Raw genomic sequence first — 7,641 nt, 5'->3', positions numbered from 1 at the left:
TGTGTCCTGGCTATTGAAAATGGAGCTGCAATGAACATTGTGTTACATGACCCTTTTTGAATTATGGTTTTCTCAGGGTATATGCCCAGTAGTGGGATTGCTGGGTCATATGGTAGCTCTATTTTTAGTTTTTTAAGGAACCTCCGTACTGTTCTCCATAGTGGCTGTATCAATTTACATTCCAACAAACGGTGCAAGAGAGTTCCCTTTTCTCCACACCCTCTCCAGCATTTATTATTTGTAGATTTTTTGATGATGGCCATTCTGACTGGTGGGAGGTGATACCTCATTGTAGTTTTGATTTGCATTTCTCTAATGATTAGTGATGTTGAGCATTGTTTCATGTGTTTGTTGGCAATCTGTATATCTTCTTTGGAGAAATGTCCATTTAGGTATTCTGCCCATTTTTGGATTGGACTGTTTGTTTTTATAATATTGAGCTGCATGAGCTGCTTGTTTTGGAGATTAATCCTTTGTCAGTTGCTTCGTTTGCTTGTTTTGGAGATTAATCCTTTGTCAGTTGCTTCGTTTGCAAATATTTTCTCCCATGTTTATATATTTTGGATATTAATCCCTTATCAGTCATATCATTAGCAAATATTTTCTCCCATTCAGTGGGTTGTCTTTTTGTTTTGTCAGTGATTTCCTTTGCAGTGCAAAAGCTTTTAAGTCTAATTAGGTCCCATTTGTTTGTTTTTCCTTTTATTTCCTTTGCTTTAGGAGATAGATCCAAAAAAATATTGCTACAATTTATGTCAAAGAGTGTTCTGCCTATGTTTTCTTCTGTGAGTTTCATGGTTTCCAGTCTTACATTTAGGTCTTTAATCCATTTTGAGTTTATTTTTGTATATGGTGTAATAAACTGTTCTAATTTCATTCTTTTGCATGTAACTGTCCAGTTTTCCCAGCACCCTTATTGAAGAGGCTGTCTTTTCTCCATTGTATATTCCTGCCTCCTTTGTCTTAGATTAATTGACCATAAGTGTGTGGATTTATTTTGGGACTCTCTCTTCTGTTCCATTGATCTTTATGTCTGTTTCTGGGCCAGTACCATACTGTTGTGATTACAGGAAGAATTTGGATTTGATGCCAGAGGTAATATGGAGCCACAGAAGATTTTAGACCAGTGAAGACATAACCAAAATAGAATTTCTTAATTATATTTTTAAATCTTCCATGTTCTTACTGATATTCTATCTTCTTGACCTATCAGTTAGTGAGATGTGTGTTGAAATCTTCTATCTTGATTATAGATTTATCATTGTGTAATTCTACCAAATTTCCATTTTGTATTTTGATGTTATGTTATTACAGGGCTGGACATTTAGAATGACTAAATTCTCCTGAGGAATTTTTTTAATCCTTTTATCACAACATAGTGACCATCTTTATCCTGAATAATGCTTTTAACAATACTATAGCTCTATTACCATTTTTGGTTAGTATTTGTCTGATTTATCTTTTTCCATTTTTTATTTCCAAACTCCATATGTCCTTTTGCCTTAGATATGTTTCTTGTAAACAGTAGATAGCTGGATTTTGTTGGTGGTTTGTTTTTTTAAATCAAGTCTGACAGTCTGTGACTTTTCATCAATACATTTAGACTAATTAATATATTGTGAGTACTGCTATATTGTATTTATTATTTATTTATGCTTTCTATTTACATGGTATTTTCTATACCTATTTTTCTCTGCTCCTGTATTGATTGATTAGCTTTAGTTTTCTTTCCTTTTTTAAAAACTTGAGACATAGTTAACATGTTGTATTAGTTTTAGGTGTATCACATAATGATCCAGTCATTGTATATATCATGAAATGGTCACCACAATAAATCTGGTTAACATTTGTCACCACACATAGTTACAGTTTTTTGCCTTCTGTTAAGAATTTTCAAGATACCCTCTCTTAGCACTTTCAAATATGCAATGCAATATTAACTATGGTCGCCATGCTGTACATTACACCTGTTGGACTTATGTATTTTATAACTGGAAGTTCATACTTTTGACCACCTGCACCCATTGTACCCACCCTCCCCACTCCTCACCTCTGGCAGCTACCAGTCTGTTCTCTGTGTCTGTGAGTTGTGGGGTTTTTTGTTAATTTTTTTTTTTTAAGATTCCACGCATAAGTGAGGTCATATGGTATTTGTCTTCCTATGTCTGACTTAGTTTACTTAGCAATGCCCTCAAGCTCCATCCATGTTGTTCCATATGGCAAAATTTCATTCTTTTTGTGGCTGAATAATATTCCATTGTATATATATATATATATATATATATACACACCACATTTAAAAAATCCATGTATCCATTGATGGACACTACGTTGTTTTCTTATCGTGGCTAATGTAAATAATGCTGCAGTGAATGAGGGTACAAATAATCTTTTCAAGTTAGGGTTTCGTTTCCTTTGGATAAATACCCAGAAGTGGAATTGCTGGGTCATACAGTAGTTCTATTTTTAGTTTTTTGAGGAAACTTCATACTGTCTTCCATAGTGGCCGTGACAAGTTACATTCCCACCAATAGTGCACAAGGGTTCCCTTTTCTCCACATCCTCACTGACACTTGTTATTTTTTGTCTTTTTGATAATAGATATTCTAACAGGTGTGAAGTGATATCTCATTGTGGTTGTGATTTGCATTTCCCTGAGGATTGTAGATATCCTTATCTTATTCCTAGTTTTCAGAGGAATCCTTCTATAATGTTTTATAATAAGAATGATGCCCTGTATAGAGTAATTAACTCTATACTCAACTCCTAATTTGCAGATATCTTTTCTAATGAGTTAGTGTTGAATATTATCAAAACTTCTCTGTATCAATTAAAATGATCATAAAGGTTTTTCCCTTTTAATATGTTAATATGGTAAATTATGTTTATATATTTCACAAATTTCACATTCTGGGGTAAACCTGCTTGAGCACGATGTATTATCTTTTTCTGTACTGCTAGATTTGGTTTGCTAACATTTTGTTTACATTTTTGCCTCTGTTCACGGGTGAGGTGGGCCTGTTACTTTTCCTCTTTGTACTGTCCTTGTCTGGTTTAGATATCAATGCTACAGTAACATTACTGGCTAAATTGGGGAGTATTCCTCTTTTTCTCGTCTCTGGTAGTGTTTGTATAAGATTGGAACACCTGATTACTTGAAAGTTTGGTAGAATTCACGTATAAAATCATGTAGGTTTAGTATTTTCTTTGTGAGGAGATTTTAAAGTTCTGATTTCACTTTTTTTAACATCTTTATTGGAGTATAATTGCTTTACAGTGGTGTGTTAGTTTCTGCTTTATAACAAAGTGAATCAGTTATACATATACATATGTTCCCATATCTCTTCCCTCTTGTGTCTCCCTCCCTCCCACCCTCCCTATCCCACCCCTCTAGGTGGTCACAAAGCACCGAGCTGATCTCCCTGTGCTATGCGGCTGCTTCCCACTAGCTATCTATTCTACATTTGGTACTGTATATATGTCCATGCCACTCTTTCACTTTGTCATAGCTTACCCTTCCCCCCGCATATCCTCAAGTCCATTCTCTAGTAGGTCTGTGTCTTTATTCCCATCTTACGCCTAGGTTCTTCATGACCTTTTTTTTTTCCTTAGATTCCATATATATGTGTTAGCATACGGTATTTGTTTTTCTCTTTCTGACTTACTTCACTCTGTATGACAGACTCTAGGTCCATCCACCTCACTACAAATGACTCAATTTTGTTTCTTTTTATGGATGAGTAGTATTCCATTGTATATATGTGCCACATCTTCTTTATCCATTCATCTGTTGATGGACACTTAGGTTGCTTCTGTGTCCTGGCTATTGAAAATGGAGCTGCAGTGAACATTGTGGTACACGACCCTTTTTGAATTATGGTTTTCTCAGGGTATATGCCCAGTAGTGGGATTGCTGGGTCATATGGTAGCTCTATTTTTAGTTTTTTAAGGAACCTCCGTACTGTTCTCCATAGTGGCTGTATCAATTTACATTCCCACCAACAGTGCAAGAGAGTTCCCTTTTTTCCACACCCTCTCCAGCATTTATTGTTTCTATGTATATATATATATATATATATACACACACACACATATATATATATATATTTTTTTTTTTTTTTTTGCAGTACGCGAGCCTCTCACTGCTGTGGCCTCTTCTGCTGCGGAGCACAGGCTCCGGATGTGCAGGCTCAGCGGCCATGGCTCACGGGCCCAGCCACTCCGTGGCATGTGGGATCCTCCCGGACAGGGGCACGAACCCGTGTCCCCTGCATCGGCAGGCGGACTCGCAACCACTGCGCCACCAGGGAAGCCCTGTTTCTAGATTTTTGATGATGGCCATTCTGACCGGTGTGAGATGATATCTCATTGTAGTTTTGATTTGCATTTCTCTAATGAGTAAAGATGTTGAGTATTTCATGTGTTTGTTCGCAATCTGTATATCTTCTTTGGAGAAATGTCTATTTAGGTCTTCTGCCCATTTTTGGATTGGGTTATTTGTTTTTTTGATATTGAGCTGCATGAGCTGCTTGTAAATTTTGGAGATTAATCCTTTGTCAGTTGCTTCATTTGTAAATATTTTCTCCCATTCTGAGGGTTGTCTTTCGGTCTTGTTTATGGTTTCCTTTGCTGTTCAAAAGCTTTTAAGTTTCATTAGGTCCCATTTGTTTATTTTTGTTTTTATTTCCATTTCTCTAGGAGGTGGGTCCAAAAGGATCTTGCTGTGATTTATGTCATAGAGTGTTGTGCCTATGTTTTCCTCTAAGAGTTTGATAGTGTCTGGCCTTACATTTAGGACTTTAATCCATTTTGAGTTTATTTTTGTGTATGGTGTTAGGGAGTGTTCTAATTTCATACTTTTACATGTACCTGTCCAGTTTTCCCAGCACCACTTACTGAAGAGGCTGTCTTTTCTCCACTGTATATTCTTGCCTCCTTTATCAAAGATAAGGTGACCAGATATGCGTGGGTTTATCTCTAGGCTTTCTAGCCTGTTCCATTGATCTATATTTCTGTTTTTGTGCCAGTACCATACTGTCTTGATTACTGTATCTTTGTAGTATAGTCTGAAGTCAGGGAGCCTGATTCCTCCAGCTGCATTTTTCGTTCTCAAGATTGCTTTGGCTATTCGGGGTCTTTTGTGTTTCCATACAAATTGTGAAATTTTTTGTTCTAGTTCTGTGAAAAATGCCAGTGGTAGTTTGATAGGGATTGCATTGAATCTTTAGATTGCTTTGGGTAATAGAGTCATTTTCACAATGTTGATTCTTCCAATCCAAGAACGTCTATTTGTATCATCTTTAATTTCTTTAATCAGTGTCTTATAATTTTCTGCATACAGGTCTTTTGTCTCCTTAGGTAGGTTTATTCCTAGATATTTTATTCTTTTTGTTGCAATGGTAAATGGGAGTGTTTTCTTAATTTCACTTTCAGATTTTTCATCATTAGTGTATAGGAATGCCAGGGATTTCTGTGCGTTAATTTTGTATCCTGCTACGTTACCAAATTCATTGATTAGCTCTAGTAGTTTTCTGGTAGTGTCTTTAGGATTCTCTATGTATAGCATCCTGTCATCTGCAAACAGTGACAGCTTTACTTCTTCTTTTCTGATTTGGATTCCTTTTATTTATTTTTCTTCTCTGATTGCTCTGGCTAAAACTTTCAAAACTTTGTTGAATAATAGTGGTGAGAGTGGGCAACCTTGTCTTGTTCCTGATCTTAGTAGAAATGGTTTCAGTTTTTCACCATTGCAGACGATGTTGGCTGTGGGTTTGTCATATATGGCCTTTATTATGTTGAGGAAAGTCCCCTCTATGCCTACTTTCTGCAGGGTTTTTATCATCTGATTTCATTTTGAGATGGAGTAATTTGACTTCTCAAAACAGTTTTGGTAAGGTACATATTTCTAGAAATTTGTCTATTTCTTCTAATTTTTCACATTTATTGGCGTAACATTTTCATAATAGTCTCTCAGAAAATTCTCCTCTTTATCTGAAGTTATGCCTGTCACTTCACTTCTAATATTATTTTGTCTATTCTCTTTTTTTTTCTTGATCAATCTTACCAGAGGATTTTCTATTTAATTAGTTTTTGCAGAGATCTAGTTTTTAACTTGATACTCTCCATTGTATCTTTATTTTCCATCTTATTAATTTCTGCTTTTTTATTCACCTTCCTTCAACTTAGATATTGTTATTCTTTAAAAAAAGCTTCTGTAGTTCAACTTAAGTTCCTAATTTTCAGACTTTGTTTTTTATATGGAAGTATTTAAAGCTGTACCTTTCCCTTCAAGTAATACTTTCACCACTTCTCACAAAACTTATGGCACTTTGATTTTCACTCAGTTCTCTGTATTTTCCTGGAATAAATATTTTTTAAAGCTTTTAAAAAAATTAAGTTATTTTATTTTATTTATTTTTGGCTGTGTTGGGTCTTCGTTGCTGTGCATGAGCTTTCTCTGGTTGCAGCGAGCGGGGGCTACTCTTCATTGCGGTGTGCAGGCTTCTCATTGTGGTGGCTTTTCTTGTTGTGGAGCATGGGCTGTAGGCGCACAGGCTTCAGTAGTTGTGGCTCACAGTCTCAGTAGTTGTGGCTCGTAGGCTCAGTAGTTGTGGTTCGCGGGCTTAGTTGCTCTGCAGCATGTGGGATCTTCCCAGACCAGTGCTTGAACCCGTGTCCCCTGCATTGGCAGGCGGATTCTTAACCACTGTACCACCAGGGAAGCCCTATAGCTGGACTTTAAAAAAATCCACCTGACAGTCTCTTTTAACTGGCATGCTTAATTCATTAACATTCAATGGAATTTAGAATATATTTGGGTTTGTTTTAACTGTCTTCAGGTTTTTGGGGTTTTCTGGTCCTTTTTTTCCCCTCTCTCTATCTCTGAATAGTTTGTTTTTATTCTTTCTTTTTTTTCTCTCTAATTGTTTAGAAGTTAGACACTATTTTTTTTCTTTTCAAGGTTGCATCTGGATTTTTTCCATTTATATTTAACTTCATGAAGTCTAAGGTTAATCAGTATCTTAACACTCCCTGCCAAATAATAGAAGGTTGTGAACTTTGATCATCCTCCATCAAATTATTCACTATTCTTCGCCAGTATTTTGGTTGTATCTTTTTAAAACTCCTAAATTAGACATTATTTTAATTATAGATAATATGTTTAAATTTACCAATTTGTTTAGATGTTTACAAATATCTCTGCTCATTTTTCCTTCTTGTCTCTTAAAATTCTTTTAGGGTCATTTTCTGTCTTCCTGAAGTATATTTTTTATAAGATTCGTTCATTAAGTTTTCCTGATAGCAAACTCTTACAGTTTTTGTTTATCTGAAAATGTCCTAATTAATGAAAGATAGTTTAGTTGAATATGCAGGTCTAGATTGATAGTTACCTACTCTCAGTACTTTGAAGATATTATTCACCCTTTTGGTTTCCATTCCTGCTCTTGAGAAGTGGGCTGTCTTTTGTATTACATAAACGTAATACCTCCATGTATTTTGATATGACTGTATATTTTACTAGATTTATGGATCACCACTGTTTCTTATACTTTATCATAATTTCCTCAGAAAAAGTGCATAGGTGGTATACTGGGTTGGCCAAAAGTTCATTCCGAATGAACTTTTTGGCCCACCCTATAA

The sequence above is a fragment of the Hyperoodon ampullatus genome (genome assembly GCF_949752795.1).
Source record: "Hyperoodon ampullatus genome assembly, chromosome: 17".
Classification (NCBI taxonomy): Eukaryota; Metazoa; Chordata; class Mammalia; order Artiodactyla; family Ziphiidae; genus Hyperoodon; species Hyperoodon ampullatus.
Note: the sequence above shows the minus strand (reverse complement) of the source record.